Below are 18739 nucleotides of genomic sequence, written 5' to 3'. Positions count from 1 at the left end.
TGTGATTATGGCTTATTCCCCCAGCATGCGCGTGGGGCTGCTGCATTTATGTATATTAATGTGTCATCTTGGCAAGGACCCCATCTACTCGCTCGTGGGAGATGAACATTTATCAGATCCACAAAGAAGGCTGTTGGTTGCATTTTATTTTCCGTTTGTTCTCTGGGCAGATGATGGGTTAGCAAATTCTTTTTGGAGAGAGGCAGGGGTGGGGGTGGGGTAGAGAGGGAGAGAGAAGGAGAGCAGCTGGGAGGGACAGAGAGTGACAGCAGGGGAGGGAGAGAAGGGGAGAGGTCATTTGCTTTTCCTTGCCTAAAGGAGCTGGGAGCCGAAAGTCAGCCTTGAGGGCAGTGCTCAGTGCTCTCTGTTTTTTATAGGCAGGCTTGTAAATTCACGTCAAGGGATGCCACTGGGGCTGAGTTCACACAAACACAGCAGGGTGAATTCAGGGAGGGAAATGTGATCTCCTCGTGTGCACAATACCCTTTCCTTTATGTAAGTAGGCAGTGGTGACAATCAAATGAACAAACATGCTTTGAGGCAGGTCTGCACTTATTCGGCCAACTGAAGGTGGTAAATATAATATAAATATAATAACAACAAGGGGCCCACGGGTCTCAGGCTTCTGTTATTTGTAGAAGAAAATGAAAAAGCTCTTTCTGTGCATTGATAAAGCCACACACCAGAGCACAAAAGGCAATTCTGACCCAGCCTCCTATTTCTCTGTGCTCTGCTGTGGCCTCACCTGTACCTTGTTCTGTGATGGCCATGGGCACTGAATGGGACAATGGGCACCGCCCCCCACCGGCAACATTCATGGGGGAGCCGCTTCCAAGTTTGGGGCCTGCTCAGAACCGTACATCATTCCACTCCAGCTTCCCCTTTGCGGAAGTAAGCGCTTTCTTGCTCTCATTTCAGAAATGAAGAAAGACAGCCACCTCGTTTAACAGATTAACTAGACAAAGTACGTGATTCACGTAAGGTCACTAAATTGATGTTGCTTGTGCTGGGTTTCTCATGAAGGAGAAAATGTTATCTGCAGCTAATAATATTTTTCAAGACTTAAATATCCCTCAAGCTCCTTGCATGTAGCCCAAGAGTCAGCAGCACAGCATCACCTGGGAGTTTGTGAGGGAAGCGAACTCCCAGCTCCCCGCCCCCAGACCCCCCACCCCCACCCCCGCCCCAGACCTCCTGAGTCAGACTCAGTATCTCAACGTGATCTCCATGTGATTAAGGTACAAATTCAAGTTTGGGCAGCACTACCTTAGGGTTTTGACCTACTGTATACAGAGTGAATTCAGAATGTCGATCCCTGTTCAAAAGACTTACAAAGCCATTTGCTGACCTTGACCTTATCCAAGACCGTGTAACTCCCTCTTGGAGAGTGACTGTGGTGGTTATCGGACAAGTCTGGAGTTTATTGGGCTCTGAGCCACATGAAGCATGATTTCTTTCTTTCTTTTTTTTTTTTTTTACGCATGATTTCTGTGATCTCACCAAGCAGGTGGACTCGCACCAAGGGACCTGATAATCTCAGAGAGGAAAGGTCTGGGGTATTGTCTTTCAAGTGTGTTCTGAGCACCAGACATCAGAATCATCTGGGGGCAGATCCCTAGCCCTTCTAGTGAAGCTGGGGAGGGGGCCTAGCATCTGCCTATTTCACAAGCTGCTAGCTTCAGGGAAAGGAAGTCCCAGCAGGGGGAGTGACAAGTATTGAGGGTGACATCAGCCCCAGAAGGCACTCAGCTTTTCAGCAGCTTGAAAAAAATTTAAGGCAACCACACCAGAGAGAGTAACCTCAGAGTCCTTCCAGGAAGAAGAGGTACTCTATCAGCTGCTTCCTTTGAACGCTGGAGAATGGGGGACAAGAGACCCTGCTACCTGCCTTGAGTCGGCCTCAGGGTGGGGTGGGGGGGCCCTTGGGGGTCTCCAGCATCACTGCCAAGGAGCAGATGCCAGCACACACGCCTCACTCCTCCCAGTTAGAAAACTCCGTGGAAAGAATCCTTAAAGTTTCCTTTTCATCGGGACTCACCGTTCTGTCCTAGAACAGAAATCAAGAGGGGGTATTGTTGGCGGGGTGGGGAAAGGAAGCAGGGCCGGAAGAGAGCGAGGGAGAGGACCGGAATCGCCTCTGGTTTGCTTCATCCAGGCCTCTGCCTGGATGGAGATGGTGGCTTCTCCCCCTTAATCACGGCCCTCTGGCCTTCTTCCACAGGAAGTACAGGGAGACGAAGAACTTCACGTTTTCAACTCCGCTTTATGGAACACCCACTGCGACACACCACCACTTTGTTTCTCGCTGTTTTTCCAGTTCAGGCAGCTTTCTTCCCCCTCAGAATAGCGGGTCCTCCCTCCCCTGGCCCCCCACCCATCCCACACCCTATACACAGGTCTCTTCCAATCAAAAAAAGAAAGACAAAGAGAGATCTTGTAGCATTCTCCTAAAAATATTCATATACACGTTGAACACTTTTAAGGTGCTAAGGGGAACTGTACTTAATCCATCAAGATGCGGTTCCTGAAACACTAGACCTTGAGCTTTTAGGGTGGGGAACGTTCAGAAAGCTCCACAGTTACTCACAGATATATGCAGGATCCCTTCACCTACCAGGTTTTTTTAGAGAGGTGGGTAAGGAGCCTCATCTTCCTTGGCACTCAGGAAGCATCTCCACAGCGCTCCTGCCACCCAGTCCCACCTGAGCACAGGGGCCCACCTCTGGCTCTGTCTAGGTCCCCAGGGATAGAGTTCTTATCCCCTGGCTGCAGCCTGGGCCCCAGGTCTGAATAGGTATGTTGGAGAAGGAGTGGAGAGCTCGGTTTTAGGAAGAGAAGGTACACAGCCCAATACTACACCATTTTGAAGAAGGCAATCCTATTTAGTGCGTCTTCACAACCTCTAAGTGCTCGGACATCCCACTCTTTCCAATGGCTTACACTGGCTCCTTTGTGCTCCTTCCGACCCTCCTAAGTGAGGAATGTTGGCATCACATATTTAACACATGAAGCTGGGAAGGACTTTGAACCATGAGCACATCCCACCCAGAATGATTAGGACATGAAGTGCCAGACTCATTTGTCTTTCAACCACTATGGATTTGGGGGAAAGGGGATCTGGTTTCCTTACTAAAGTGCTATTTCTGCTGTTGATGGCACCTGAGCATTGCACAGATGTGTATAAACATGCACACACGCACACAGAGACACAGCCTACCCCAAATCATTGGCTGTTCTAGAAGGAAAGCAAGGATTAGGGAATCCCTGGGTGGCTCAGCGGTTTAGTGCCTGCCTTTGGCCCAGGGCGCAATCCTGGAGTCCTGGGATCGAGTCCTGTGTCGGGCTCCCTGCATGGGGCCTGCTTCTCCCTCTGCCTGTGTCTCTGCCTCTCTCTCTCTCTCTCTCTGTCTCTCTATGCCTATCATAAATAAGTAAATAAATCTTTAAAAAAAAAAAAGGAAAGCATGGATTAGCACCAAGTTACTTAGTTGACTCAAAAATATAGTGCCCAATTATTACTCGCCTGTAATTCCAGACTCACTATCCTAATTCTATTTTCCTTGGGGATGTTAAAAAAGAATTTGTTAGCATTTTGAATTTTGTTAGCTAGTGACAGCAGGATAGAAGGTGAGAAAGGACTTAAGTGTTGTTACAAGCAATTCATAAAGGTTTTCATTCACTGTCATTTTGAAAATACGGGACAGAAGGAGTCAGAGAACAGAGGGTTCAGTGTGCTGATTAACACATGAATAGATGGCAGATAAGTAAACGCGAATGCGTATGGAAATTTAGTATATGACAAAAAGCAGCATTGCATATCAGAGCAGAATGTTGGATTATATAATTAATGATGTTAGGGTCATTAGGTAGCCATTTGAAGAAGAAAAACTTACATCCCTACTTTATTTCTTACATTAAAATAAATTCTAGATAAATAAAAGTTTAAAATATTAAACATAAGAATGTTAAAAAATAAGAAAAAATGAGGGATTCATTTTTTTGAATCTCAGAGTAGGGAAAAATCTTTCTGGTTTTACCCAGGAGCCTTAACATTTATCATACATTTTATCACTTACAATAAAAAGCTTTTACAGGGCCAAAACTCAATTAAGAAGGTCAAAAGACAAACACAAAACTAGGGGAAATATACGTAATGTATATCACAAGGAACCTAATATGACAAGAAATGGGCAAATGACATGAAGTGTTATTTCACATAAAATGACATATAGTTGGCTTTAAAATTTATAAAGAAAGACACTCATCCTACTTCATAATAATTAAAACTATGAAATACTATTTTTTTTACTGGATGAAACAAAAGGTGAAGCATTTGTTAGCATACCTGTTTCTGGGCATCAGGAGAGTATTGTCATGCACCTGGTAAATAGTGAATTAGCAAAACTTACTGCAGGGAGGAATTTGTTAGTGTCTACGAAAATGTAAAATTGACTTCTCTTGGAGTTAATCTTACAATATACACATAAGATGCAAAAAAACATTCCTACAAAGCAAGATTGCCACAACAATATTTGAAATTAAAAAAAAGCTTATTAATAGAATAACTGTCCATCAGTAAGGGATTGATTAAGCATAGTACAGCTATACGAATATTATGCAGCCCTAAAAAAGAATGAATAAAGTCCAAGAATAGATTCTAGGTATATGCTCAACTATGACAAAGGTGTAAAGATAATACAGTGAGGGAAAGACAATCTTTGAAACAAATGGCACTAGAATAACTGAATATCTATACGCAAAAGAAAACATGACCTTAGGCTCTTACTTCTTACCATATACATACATTAACTTAGAGTAGGTCATAGACTTAAATGTAAGAGTTAAAATTATAAAATTTTATTTTATTTATTTTTTTTAAAGATTTTATTTATTTATTCATGATAGACAGAGAGAGAAGGGGGCAGAGACACAGGCAGAGGGAGAAGCAGGCTCCATGCCAGGAGCCCGACGTGGGACTTGATCCCGGGGACTCCAGGTTCGCGCCCTGGGCCAAAGGCAGGTGCCAAATCACTGAGCCACCCAGGGATCCCCAAAATTATAAAATTTTAAAAAGAAAATGTAGGAGAGAATCTTTGTAACCATGGTTAGCCAATGATTTCTTAGTTATGACACAAAATGCACAAATCATATGTGAAAAAAATTGATAAATTGGACTTTGTCAAAATTAAAAACTTTCACTGTTCAAAGATAGGAAACCATTAGAAAAATAAAAAGAGGGGATCCCTGGGTGGCTCAGCACTCTAGCACCTGCCTTCAGCCCAGGGCATGACCCCGGGGTCCTGGGATCGAGTCCTGCGTCGGGTTCCCTGCATGGAGCCTGCTTCTCCCTCTGCCTGTGTCTCTGTCTCTCTCTCTGTGTCTCTCATGAATAAATAAATAAAATCTTAAAGAATAAAAGAAAGAAAAAGAGAAAGAGAAGCCATAAATTAGGAGAAAATCTTTGCAAAACAGAGCTGAGAAAGCACCTGTTCCCAGAATACATAAAGAACTCTTAACAACTCCAGGATAGGACAAACAACCCAATTAAAAGCTTGTAAAAGAAAAAAAATAATAAAAAATAAAAATAAAAGCTGGTCAAAGGTTCTAAATAGATACTTAACCACAGAAGATATACCAACGGGAACTAAGCACATGAAAAGGTATGCAATATCAATAATGAGGATGCAAATTAAAACCATGATGAGACAGACCTGCACATCCAGCAAAGTCCCCCAAACCAAAAAAGTCTGAACACACCAAATGTTTCTGGGGATGCGCAGAAACCAGAGCTCTCGTGCACTGCCGTGGGGAATGTTCTGGAGCACTGCTGCTGTGGAGAACCGCTTGGCAGTTTCTTAAATAGTTAAATATATAGCACTTCTACCTCCGGGTAGCTACCCCCTAATAATGAAATCAGATGTCCCCTATAAAAGACTTGAACGCAGACGTTCGCAGCATCGTTCCTTGTAAGTGCCCCAAAGTGGAAATCACTCAAAGGTCAATCAAGTGGTGAGGAGGGAGAAGGTGGTGCGTCTGCCCAGCGGGGGACCCAGCGATGGAAAGGAGCTGCTGTTCTGTGCGGCGGTGTCGCATGAATCTCAAGAGCAGCCCGCCAGGCCGAAGGGGCTAGACCCCGTGTCATTTAAGGGGCCAGGGATGTAACACATACCGAATTATTTCACTTCTCGAGAACCGGATAAACTCCCGAGATACTAAGTCGCCGGGGGGTTGTCTGGGGCCAGAAGCCGGAGCTGGAGAGGACTGCGGGTGAGCATCCTGGGACTTCCGGGGAGTCGGGATCATTCCAAAGCGGGTTTTGGTGATGATTGTACAACTATATAAATTTTCTGAGACTCATCACATTGACACTTAAAAAGTATATGGGTTTTATATTATGTAAATTGTATCTCAATAAAGCTATTAAAATTTTGAAAGGAAAAAAAAGTGAGGAAGTTGTGTACATTGTGACAGTGGAGCAACCTCCAACCTGCATAGCTAAGAAAACTAAGATTGTGCCAGTGTCCATGAGCGACCGTTTTCGTGTAAAGAGCAGAACAAAACAGGGGCACCCGGTGGCTCCGCGGTTGAGCGTCTGCCTTCGGCTCAGGTCGGGACCCCGGGGTCCCGGGATCAAGTCCCACATCGGGCTCCTGCGGGGAGCCCGCTTCTCCCTCTGCCTGGGTCTCTGCCTCTCTCTCCGTGTTTCTCATGAATAAATAAAATCTTTGAAAAAGAAAGAAAAGGAACAGAAGTATGTTTGGGGCACACAGGGACTATCTCTAAAGGGGTATAATAAACCTGCTAAGACAATTTATTTGCCTTTGGGAACAAAACAGATGAACATGGGGAAGGGAAGGAAAAACAAAACGAGAGGAAAGTGGAGAGGGGGCTGGACCATAGGGACCCCGACCTCGAGGGAACCAGCCGAGGGCCGCTGGAGGGGAGACATGCGGGGCTGGGGGTGGTGGGGCAGGGTACGGGCACGGACCGACTGAGCCCCGGGTGTTCCCTGCAGCTGATGAGCCGTGGCCTCTACCTCGGAAGCCAGTGATACACCATATATTAATTAAATAGAATTTAAATAAACCAATCAGTGAATTTAAATTAAAAAAAAAAAAAAAGAATTAGCCTTCAGGCCTGGGAGTGGGATGGCTGGGTAGGAAGAGGGGCGGCTGCGGCGGAGGGAGCGTGGGGCCTGCACCCAGACCCGAGGCTCCAGGCCGGCGCCGGCCGCCGCTCCACCTGCGGCAGACGAGGGGCTGGGCAGTCGCTGTCCCGGGACGCCCGTCCCTGCAGGTCCCAGACTCTGGGCATCCCCCGGGTGCCGGGCATCTCGCACGTGCCTACGCTCAGGTCGCTCGTCCCCTGCCAGTGCGCCACCAAGCACCGCGCACAAGGCCACCACCCAAGGCTTTGCCCCTCGGGCTCGGGGGCCTGTCCGGGTACCAGGTGCCCACCGGCTGGGCACCGGGGAACCTCCAGCCGTCACGTGGGGGCGACGGGGCGGGCAGCATGCAGGGCACAGCAGCAAGACGCCCTGCAGCCAGGGCCCCGGCGTCCCGCTGTCCTGCTGTCCTGCCATCCTGTCTGCAGCCAGGGCCCCGCCATCCCACTGTCCTGCTGTCCCGCTGTCCTGCTGTCCTGCCATCCCACCTGCCAGGTGGGCTGTCCTGCCAGGGCCCCACCGTCCCACTGTCCCGCCATCCCGCCTGCAGCCAGGGCCCCGCCGTCCTGCTGTCCTGCTGTACCAATGTCCCGCAATCCGGCCCTCCCACCGGCAGGTGTAGGCCAGCATCACCCTCCGGGGCCGTTAGGACGGTCACCCCCACACCTGCTAAGTGCGCCGCCCACCTCGAGGCCATGGTCACGGACGTAGCCCCCAATTACTCCTCCGGACCCACTGCCCACGGGACCCTCTCTCCTGGGTACCAGGCTGTGCCCCCGCTAATGCCATGAGCTGGGAGGCTGTGGGGGACAGAGTGGCTTGTTTCCTTAATCCAACAACCCCAATGGAGCCGGTGGAGTGATTTCTGCTGCTCCCTCGGCCAGTGTCACTGAGGGAAACATCTAAGATGTCATCCTTGGCGTCGGTCGTATCCTGACTGCGTGATGCATGTGATGCACGCGAGTGCAAAATCCTGGATTGTGCTGTCGGGCTGGGGGGCGGGGAGGCCTGGGACCCTTAGGCTGAAGAACAAGTTCGAGTCTGCTTGACAAAGGTGCTTAAGTTCCATCTGGAATGAACCAAGAACCACCGGCACATATTACCAGCAGGGCCACCGCGCAGCCCCCTGGCCCTGGCAGCCGGTCCATGGATGGAGTCGCAGCTTGGAGGCCAACGGGAGTAAACAGCTCCATCCCCACGGCATGCTCTCGACCTCAGCTTCACAACAGAGGTCTCTAAGCCCCTAGACCTGGAGTTCCCGCAATGTCGCCCGTCCCAGCCACGGAGGGAGTGCGGCCCGACCCCGAGGCAGCCACAGAGCGACGGCTTTCCCGCGCTTGGGGTTTCCCGCGTGGGGTGACCCGAGTTGTCAGGTCACAGTCCAGAAGTGGGTCACGGGAGGCACGGGGGGCTTTCGGGAGCGGCCCAGCTCTGACTTTCTCGGGGGCTCTGCTCTCACGGCGGCGGCAGCCTTCAGGCACCCAGGACCACGAGCTGTCCCGCTGTCCTGTCCCGCCGTCCTACCCCTGCTGGCCTCACGTTAATTCTCCCTGGGCTCCCATGCACATGCTCGTATTATTCCCACTTTAGAGATGAGAAAACCGAGGCTCAGAGGCAAGAGACAACTGGCTGAAGTGACACAGCTCCGTGGGTGTCAGGTGGCCTGGGCGCCCAGCTGAAGGAGGCGAGGGAGGGCCTGCACTTACACGTTGAGCGCCTAACACTTGCATGCGGGCTGCAGGATGCCGCGGATGGCTGTGTGTGTCCCTCGGCTCTTGGAGTCCAAGTACGCTCGGGTAATCAATAAAATATAAATTGATTTGGAGAGGTCACTGAATTCAAAGAGCTGTGGGTTATTTTATATTTTTTATAATTTACTGGGGATTCAGAAAATGGGTTTATTTTTGTGATTTGCAGTGGGAGCCCTCAGGCTGAGAAGCCTGCGAAAGAGACGTTGCAGGAGGCCAAACCAGGGTTCACTGAGAAAATGCAGGGAGGTACTTGGAATAATCGAGGTCTTTGGTGGCAGTGAGCCTCCCCATGCTTAACCTGCTACCGGAGGGTCAGTGTGCACAGTGGCTGGAAGTCGAGTGTCAGGAAGTGGGCATCACTACTGTTTAATTTCTTCACTTAACAATCATCTTTTTTAAAAAGTTCCTGGTTCCTTTCTTTTTAATCCATGTGACTTCGGGCAATTTGCTCAACCCATATGTGTCTTAGTTTCCTCACGGGCCCGACGGTGGGGGGCGGGCAGTGCCCACCTGATGCGATGCCGGAATAGTCACATGAGTCAACGCGTGTGATGTTGTTCACGCACTCTGGACACATGGAAACACTCAGCAAATGCTCGGGTTGTGGCAGGCAACACTTGCCACTGTTTTGGGACCCGATAGACATTTTTGGGATGAACAATGAGTAACTGAAAACGCGAAATCGAAGGAGCGGTGATTCTGGATATGCGACTCCTCGTGTGCATCTCCCTCGTCACAGGTGGGTGGGCGGTGGGCACGGATCCGGTGCCGACGCTCTGCTGGGGAGCTTTCCCTCTGCTGAGCTCAGGCTAGGGTGCCCTGGGGGTGCTTCTGCACCTGCTGCTGAGCTCAAGCTAGGGTGCCTGGGGGTGCTCCTGCATCTGCTGCTTCTGCAGACTTCACGAGTCTCTTGACTTGATGCATCAGAGGCATCAAGACACGTATGCAAGGGACCGTGCAAAACGAGCCGGGCTGAGCACTGAGGTACAGGCCACATTCCTCTTTAAAAACTGGAAGAGGAAACAGGACCAGGAGACCCAGATAGGAGAGAAGCAATGCTTTCTTACCACAAACCAAAATGCTGAGGACCACAGTTACAAGAGGGTCAAAGGAAGTTAGAATGAACTCTCATAGCAGGGCTCAGTGTTTATCTAGCTTAAAATTTCACTTCCAGATGATCCCATGGATAATTACTTGGCTTTATTACATAAACAATCTCTGAGCCTAACAGAAAGAGGGTTTTGTTTTTGTGTTGGTGTTTGCAAAGTGAAGTGTTAAAGGTAGGCATAAAGCACCTGTTGCTAGACTTTGGAAGACAGACTGTCCTCCTGACACATAGCTTTTTTTCTTTTCTTTTCTTTCTTTCTTCCTTTTTTTTTTTTTTTTGTAGAGGAGGTGGGGAGAGGCAGAGGAAGAAAGAGAAAGAGAGAATATTAAGCAAGTCCCATGCCCAGAGTGGAGCCCAAAGCGGGGCTCCCTCTCACAACCCTGAGATCATGAACAGAGCCGAAACCAAGAGTTGGGTGCTTAACTGACGGAGCCTATCAGGTGCCCTGACATAGTGTTCAAGTCTCAGGCTGATGGGCCAGTGAAGAGACTATCAGCTTTTCAGAACTGGCTGCTTTTCGTAAAGAGCAGCCAGTAGCAATCCTAGCAGCTAGGACTCCATGGCCACCCTGTGTGGGTGAGGATCTGGGCTGGTACTATGGACACTAAAGTAGATAAAATCCAGGTGGAGCCTTTCAGAAGCTGCCAGTAAATTAATGGTTGTAATGAATGGAGATGAGTGCTTCCCTGTCACCCCCGTGCACTGGCCCTGTTTCTGCCCACTGGGGCCGCACAGAAAAAATCCAGGCTTCCAAGGGTTGGCTCTCTGAAGTATGTAAATGTCAGCCCCCAGGCCTCCAATGCACCTCCTTCAGATCCCGCAGGTCCCTTCAGCCCCCTCAATGAGGTGAAGCTCCAGGCCTCCCCAGCAGCAGGTTGTGCACCTCAGCAAACTCTAATTTGTCCCCGTCCATCATGTTTGACCCAGAATGTCCCCTTCCCCCATGCCGGTGGTCTGGCTCAGTGACCAACACACTGGGCTCCTGGAGGCCCATTTTAGGGCCAAAGCAACTGCTGGGATTTTCTTCTAGAAGGTCCAAATGAAGGATCCTGGAGGCAAAAGCAAGGACCTTGAAATGAGAATTACTTGTTTGCCTTATTATTTTTCTAGCTCCCAGCTCTAATCTTCTTTTAGGTCTTCTTCCTTCCTCTTTACGACTATGAGAATATCTTCCTACCAGCATTCTTAGGAAGCTCAAGTACCAGTAAACGGTAGTTACTATTTACTGAATGCCTTTTCTTTGTTATCAAGTGGTTTGTATTTCTTGTTTTATGAAATCTCATAATAACCCTGTGAGGTGGGCTATTTACTTATTTACAAAGATTTTATTTATTCATTCATAAGACACACAGAGACAGAGACAGGCAGAGACACAGGCAGAGGGAGAAGCAGGCTCCCTGCGGGGAGCCCAACGTGGGACTCTATCCCGGGACCCCGGGGTCACGACCTGAGCCGAGGGCAGACACTCACCACTGAGCCACCCAGTCATCCCTATTTATTTTTTAATCACCATTTTCCAACTGAGGAAGCTGGGACTCAGGGATTAAGTAGCTTGTCACAGATGTTAAATGGAAGACCGAGGATTCAAACCCTGGGCTCCCTGACTTCCAAGTTTACGCTTCTTGCCATATATCACTCAGCCTCTCTGTGACATAACACACTTGAACATTCTTTGTACTTTGCCTGGCCATCTTGGGTGCTCAATAAATGTGTGTCCTTTTCTCCTATCATCCTTTGTCTTCCTTAGGGAAATATGTTGACAGCAAGTGCCATGCAGGGAGAGGAAAGGGGTCAGGATGGACTTCCCTCTCCTTCTACCCTCACTGGGGTCCCTTATGCACCGTTGAGTGCTCGGTCCTGTCACCTTCAGCAACTACCATTACTCAAGTCTAGAAATTCTCAATTGGAGGCAATCCAGTCCCCTGCTGAGACATCTGAAAACAAGGAGGATACTCCTGGTTATCAGAATGAGTAGGGGCCAACCTTTGGCATCTAGTGGTTGGGGATGTGCAGGGATGGTAAAGGGCTGCAGTAAATCCATGCAAAACAGCAATAATGTACATTCCCTTCGAGAAGGCCAGGGCCATGACTGTCTTCTTGCCACTATCCCATGCCCAGCACAGTGCCTGTCCCTCTGTAGATGCTTAATACAAATCCTGTGAATGAATGTTCCACTTTGTTCCCCTTCCCATTTTCTGCATCTCGCTTCTCCTACCAGACTTTCTGAGAGTTGTTCAGCTTGCCTCTAATTCTAATTTCTGGAGGCCTTATAGAGCTCTCTCATCTATATTCCAATCCCCTTTCCTTCCCCTCTTTTTCAAAATTTTTAACAATTTGGAGACCCACAGCCCTTATGAATGCCTTCTAAACTTGATCAGTTATGAATTACCCTTTTAGTAAAGCTCAAAGACATGGCTTTCTAGAGTAATTTTAGGTAGACATTTTTTTCCCTTTAAAGTGGACTTAAACACCCTAGAAAGGTATTAGGTTGGCAGCCTAAATGAATGGATTGTGCAGTGATTAACTCTAAGTGATGTGGTTTTGACCCAGGCAGCATCCGTGGCCCTCGCTGGCTTCCCCTCTCAGGCCCATGAAGCTACAAGTCTGGATTGGGTGGAGGAAGGGAGAGGTCCCTTAAGAAACCAGCGAGGAAAATGCTGAAAGCTTGAGGTCTGACCAGTTTCATTAATCTCACTGTAAGGACATGTCAGGAAAGCTGGTACCATGTAGATCAAGGACTCTACTTCACTCCAGGACAGGTACCCTGTTCAAGGGGAGTCAGAACTGGAATCCCATGACATGTCTGTGCCCTAATTCCAGCTCCAGGATAGTAGCAGGAGCTGTAGGGTGGAGAGTATATGCGACTGGACATTTTCAAAGTTCTTTGGTTTTACTTTCTGGCTGATTTCTTTGATAAGACCGTTAGCTCCTTTCTTTTTCATAAATTTCAAAGATGAGGTTCTCTTCTCATCCTGGGAATTCCCCACTCTGCTCCACCCGGGCTCTCTCACTTTTTAAAGGGTATTGGGGAGTTGTTTAAAAAGTCTTAACGTTCATTTTCATTCTTTGTTAATTGAAAATCACTCTCTGCAGAGTACAATAGCTCAGGGCTGATAAGGAAGGGCTGAGAAGGATCATCAGGAATATAGTGAGGGTGGATAGAACTAACACCTACTCAGCACCTGCTATGTGCTAGCATACTACCTATCACATATCACATTCTAATCTCTTCCCAGATCCATGAAGGAGCGTAGTAGTCAGGGCATCTACTATATTATGCTCTAGTAACAGCCTTCAAACTGTCATGACTTAAAAAAGAAAAAAAAAAAAAAAGGAAAAAGGGAAGAAAGGAAACAAGGATTTTTATCTTATTTCCATTACATGGATCAACTCTAGCTTTGTTTCAGGTCATCCTAACTTTAGGCCCCAGGCTGACGGAACAGCTATTACCGGAAATGTTTCAGGTTGCTGTGGCAGGGGGAGAGAGAATTATGCAAAATCATGAGTCTCAAAGACTCCACAAGGAAATGACACATTTTGTTGGCCAAAGCAAGTCTCAAGGCCATGCCTCCAAATAAAGGGAATAGAGAGAAATGCAACCCAACTAGAGGCACAGAAGGAGAGCTAGGAACATTTGATGAATAAAGTATTACGATAACTGAGAATATGGATGCTTAGGAAAGTCTGTAGGTGGTGGAGTTGGCACTTAACACTGGGTTCTCTGACTTGGTCTCTTGGGGTCTCTGCCCTCCTACAGCAGGTGCGTCCTGTGAGCATGTTGGTACGTACGTGCTGCTGTACCTTCTCTCCAAATAAAGTGTCCTTGGGGCTTTAGAGGGAGGTACGCACGTGCACCTGGGAGGAACAGGTCAGTCAAATCAAAGCTAATGTGGCTCGATCCTTACTTTATTGGACCAATTTCTCCTCTCTGTAAGGTCTTCAACACACCTGGCGTGAAGTCATTATGTAATACAAGTTTCATCTCTGAACACATGCCATATCTTTCTTTTTAACCATAGTTTCAAGGGCAACAGGTTTTCTTGCTTATTGCCTTTATTTGCTGTATAACGAGAAAAGGGCCACTTTGCCCGTAGTTGGGTAAGGCTGCTGCCTGGTAGGTGTTCAAGGTCTGGGGAAAAGGCTGTCCCAGATTCCCACTATTACTTTCAAGACAACCTCCAGGAAAAAAAAAAAAAAATCTTGCTCAAAGAAACAAAATAACAAGACTGATTCTATCAGCCCTTAGAAAATCAATCCCAGTATTCCATTTCCCTGGACTCCAGAGGAAATGCTAGGCTGCATTAGTTTTCTCAGACTTTTCTAATCCAGGTACCGCGAAGGGGAGAGAAAAGCAATCCTAAGTGGTGGGCCACAGGTGCTGCTTCAGACTGTAATGGGTCCTGGGTGCCCACGTTTATTTGCATTTAAAATGTTTTTAAATCACTCACTACTACATAAAATTAACAGGGCAGGAAAACTTATTGATTTTCACCACTTGCTAGGGACCTCTCCTCAAGCTTTCCCTACCCATAAATAACAATTTGCTTAGCACCTGAAAATGGGCCCCAGAGGGACAGGAATAAGGATGACTTTTAGGTTGGGGATATGGGGGTTTCCCTTGGCAGTTAGAGTAACCCCAGAAACCAGGAGAGGATGGAAGTGAGAAAAAGGAGGAGAGAGCACGGAGGCGCCTGATGGCTCAGTCGGTTAAGCATCTGCCTTCAGCTCAGGTCACGATCTCAGGGTCCATGTTGAGCCCCAAGTCGGGCTCCCTGCTCAGCCAGGATCCCTCTCCCTCTGTCCCTCCCCTCCCCCTCCCCCTCTTCCCCTTCACCTCCCCCCCTCACACTCTCTCTCTCTAATAAATATTTTTTAAAAAACAAAAAAGTTGGAAGAAGAGCGATAGGGGAGAAGGGCAAAGAGGCCATGAAATGATATCTAGAGACAAGGAGAAGCCAGCACAGCTGAGGCAGCAAGTGACAAATACGGTTTAAAAAAATCACATGAAAAGAACTGAAAGCTTTTTAAGACAGTTGTTAAAGAATAACATTTTCAGTTGGTTATATTTTCCTTATCTGTTAAAAAAGCAAAGTGCTTTGTCTGAAGCACAGCTAGCCAGAGTCTAAGCAAATTATTTAACCTTGAAGGTTTCTGAGCCATAAAGCATGAACGCAAAGTGCTCCTCAGCCTAGCAGAGTATGGAGTCTGCAAAACTCTTTGAAGACAGAGAGTGCAACTGAAGTATTCTGTATTATTGAACAAAATGCCTATTTAGGAAGGGAACCCTCCAGTAGCATTATATGTGCCCTAACTAGTAGGCAACACTGGGTAGAGCTGGACATCAAAAATTCTTTGACATAAGGGACCTAGGCACTGATCACTTAAAATAGAAAATAAAAGAACAAAGAAACAAGCCCCAGGCAGTGACAAATGGCAGACACTGTGAAGGCATTGGCTTGGTTCAGAGAGAGATTCCTGAGCTAAAGGAGGCCTCATTTACTGGAATGGAAAAATATAGGACCAGGAAATTGCTCAGAGGTCTTCTGTGTCTTCCTGTGCACACGGAGATGCACTAAGCTACTGTTTTGGATTAGAATCGCGGTTTGGGAAATAGCCTGAATTGTGTCCTTGGAAAGTGAGAGGGTTGTGTGGTATATTTGTGTGTGATGAAGGAGGGGGAGGAGGAGAGGATGTTGGGAGGAGACATTTAGATGCTCTCTGGAACCAAACCATTTCCTTAGGCCTCATAGACAGTCACCAGAATGACGCTGGGAAACTGGGCAGCTGATCTGGGCTTAGGGAGCCTCCAAGGTTCCTGAACCAGCTCCTAGGTAGAGCCAATCAGCCCGCTGACAACAAGGCCAGGCCTGCATGTTCACACTAGAGAGCTGAATTCAAGCCTGCCTATTTCTCTAGTGCATGGGCTGAGTCTCAGTTTTTCATGCAACAAACATTTATCTGGCAACAACCTGTTCTAGCAGGCCCTGTTGGGGGCACTGAGGGTATATTAGGAAATGAAAGACAAACATCTCTGTGCTTATGGAGCTTGCATTCTACTGGAGGGAAATGGACACTGAATAAAATAAATGCTACGTTAGAAAGTACGGATAATGGTAAAGGAGGAAAGGAGAGCAAATAGGGTGTATAAGTGTTGAGCGGGGCAGGGTTAGGGTGGCCTCAATGAAAAGGTGGTAATGAGCAAAAACTTGAAGAAAGTGAAAGAGAGAGCCATGTGGGTATTTGGGGAAGAGCTGTCCAAGCAGAAAGAGAAGCAAATGCAAAGGTCCAGAGGTGAGAGACTGCTTTCTGTGTATGGGAAACAACCAAAGGCCAGTGGGGTTGGAGCGGAGCAAGCAACGGAGGGTGTATGGTAGGGTATGAGGTGAGGGGGGTAACTGCATCATGGATAGTCTTGGAGGCCACTGGGTGCACTTTGGCTTTTATTCTTTAAAAAAAATTATTTATTTGAGAGAGAGAGAGAGGGAGTACAGAGGGAGAGGGAGAAGCAGACTCCCTGCTGAGCAGGGAGCATGACATGGGGCTCGATCCCAGGACCTGACCTGTGCCGATGGCAGACACTTTACTGACTGAACCACCCAGGCATCCCTACTTTGGCCCTATAATAAAAGATGGTGGGAGAATTTTATGTGGGGGAGTGACAAGATCTGACTTACATTTTAATAGAATCAATTTGACTACTGCGTTGAAAGTACGGCTAAAGAGATCCAAAGGCTAGAAGTGAGGAGAAGAACTAGGAGGCCATTAGGAAGTGACTTTAGGGCAAAAGCCTAAGTTCCTGGAGTATCTGCGTGGCTTAGTCAGTTAAGAGTCTGACTCTTGATATAGATCTTGATCTCAGAGTCATTAGATCCTGCCTACATCAGACTTGAACTCAACGGAGATTCTGCTTGGGATTCTCTTTCTCTCTCTCCCTCTGCCCCTTCCCCTATCCTCTCTCTCTAAAAACAAATAAATAAATCTTTACCAAAAAAGGAAAAAAAAAAAAAAGGCCAAAGTTCCTGGAAGAAGCCTACTGTGGCATGGGGCCAGGGTAGGGGCAGTGCAGGTGGGGAGGAATGGTTGGATTCTGCATGGACAATAAAAACAGAACCTAGGGAATTGGTAATCCATACCTGAGTGCTCAGGAGGCCTGCCTAGGACTCTGTTATTGAGCCCTGGAGGAATGGTTACGGGGGGTATGCCGTCTTCGCTTCCAGTAATGGAAGAAGAGGCAGGATTCTTGTTGGTTCAACCATCTTGCCTTTCATCCCTGTTCCTTCATGTTAACTGAGGGACTGTTATGTGCCAGGCATTTCGTTGGGATGCAGCAGTGCGTGTGAACTAATAGGATGCCTGCCCTTATAGAGCAAATGGTTTACCAAGAGAGTCAGGTGTTAAGTGGATAATCACAGCCACAAATGTAAAATGACCACTGTGACAAATGCTGAGCGTCAACATCGGTGTATCTGCCCTGGTCAGGAGGTGCTAAAGAAAGCACCCTTGAGCTGCGCCTGAATAAATAAGTGCCAAGCAGACAAAGATGGCAGAGGCAGGGGAAGAGTGTCCTAGGCAATGGAAATTGCACGTACAGAGGTTCTGAAGGGAGGGGGAGCACAGTATGGATGAGGAACTGAGAGAAGGTCAATGTGAGTAAAATGCAGAGAGCTTGGGGAATGTGAGCAAAATGCAGCTGGAGAAATGGACAGGGTCAGACTGCTGGGCTTGTTGGCCATGCTCAGATTTTGAACCTCGCGCTGAAATCATTGGGGAGCAGCTGGAGGCCTTGAAGCAAGGGAATGATGGTATCCATGCTTGCTGAGTGGAGCAAGAGGGATGTGGAAGGCCAAGTATGAGACAAAGGCAGCAGCTCAGGTGAGTCGGTGCTCGGTGCTGGTGTGGATCCCGGAGAGAGCTGGGAGGTCATGATGAGAAGAAAGGTCAAGATTTAGGAGCTACTTAGAAAGTAGACCTAGGTTTGGATGAGCCACGAGGTATATTCCCAGTTCTTTGTTTAAAATACTTGTACCAGTGGATGTAAGACTCTCCTATTTATAGAACTCACCTACTTGTAGTAGATCAAGCCACAGGGTAAGTTGGAAAATCAGTTTTTCTATAAATAGATTTAAAAAAAATAACATTTGCTACAGGACGGTTTCATGCCCAGGCTTACCAGAAAGAGAGGATGAGACAGATGACTGGCCCCAGCCCCCCCCCCACCTCCCGACTTGATGGAGTCCTGCATCAAAAACACAATCTCTAAACCAGAGTTGTCCCATAGAAACATGATGTGATGCAAGCCACAAATGTAACTTTACCCTGGTCAGAAGCTATATTTAAAAAAAAAAAAAAAAACAGATAAAATTAATTTGAACAACTTATTCTATTTAACCCAAATCAAAAAAAATTGAAACATGTAATCAAAAGAATAATTATTAGTGAGGTACTATACTTTTTTTTTTTTACTAAATTTTAAAAATCCAGTGTGCTTTCTACACGTACAGCATGCCTGAATTTGGATCAGCCATATTTCCGTGCGCTCAAAAGCCACACATGGCAGTGAGTACTGAGCTGGACAACGTGGCTCTAAACCATTAAAGCAGCCACAATAAATCCAGGTACGAAACACTTCAATATAGGTCCTTCTATAGTAATTTAAAAAGGTATATAATACTTTAAGCAGAGCTTAAATTTCAAAATCGACTAATTTGTGATTGA

The 18739-nt window shown here is 47.3% G+C and overlaps 1 protein-coding gene across 3 annotated transcripts in view; it reads left to right on the top strand.

Moving 5' to 3' along the window:
- ZNF366 (zinc finger protein 366) overlaps positions 1-18739 on the top strand; it is a 69820-nt gene that overhangs the window by 5276 nt on the left and 45805 nt on the right. Inside the window, exon 1 of one of the 3 annotated variants that reach the window (XM_041766438.1) lies at positions 16536-17896. The exons of the other annotated variants lie outside the window; for them this stretch is intronic. The gene's annotated coding sequence lies outside the window, so the exon portion shown is untranslated. Of the gene's footprint in view, positions 1-16535; positions 17897-18739 lie in introns of those variants that run through there. 3 annotated transcript variants of the gene reach the window in all.

This window comes from Vulpes lagopus, chromosome 8 (genome assembly GCF_018345385.1).
Source record: "Vulpes lagopus strain Blue_001 chromosome 8, ASM1834538v1, whole genome shotgun sequence".
NCBI lineage: Eukaryota > Metazoa > Chordata > Mammalia > Carnivora > Canidae > Vulpes > Vulpes lagopus.
Note: the sequence above shows the minus strand (reverse complement) of the source record. Positions and strands in the feature narration are given on the sequence as shown.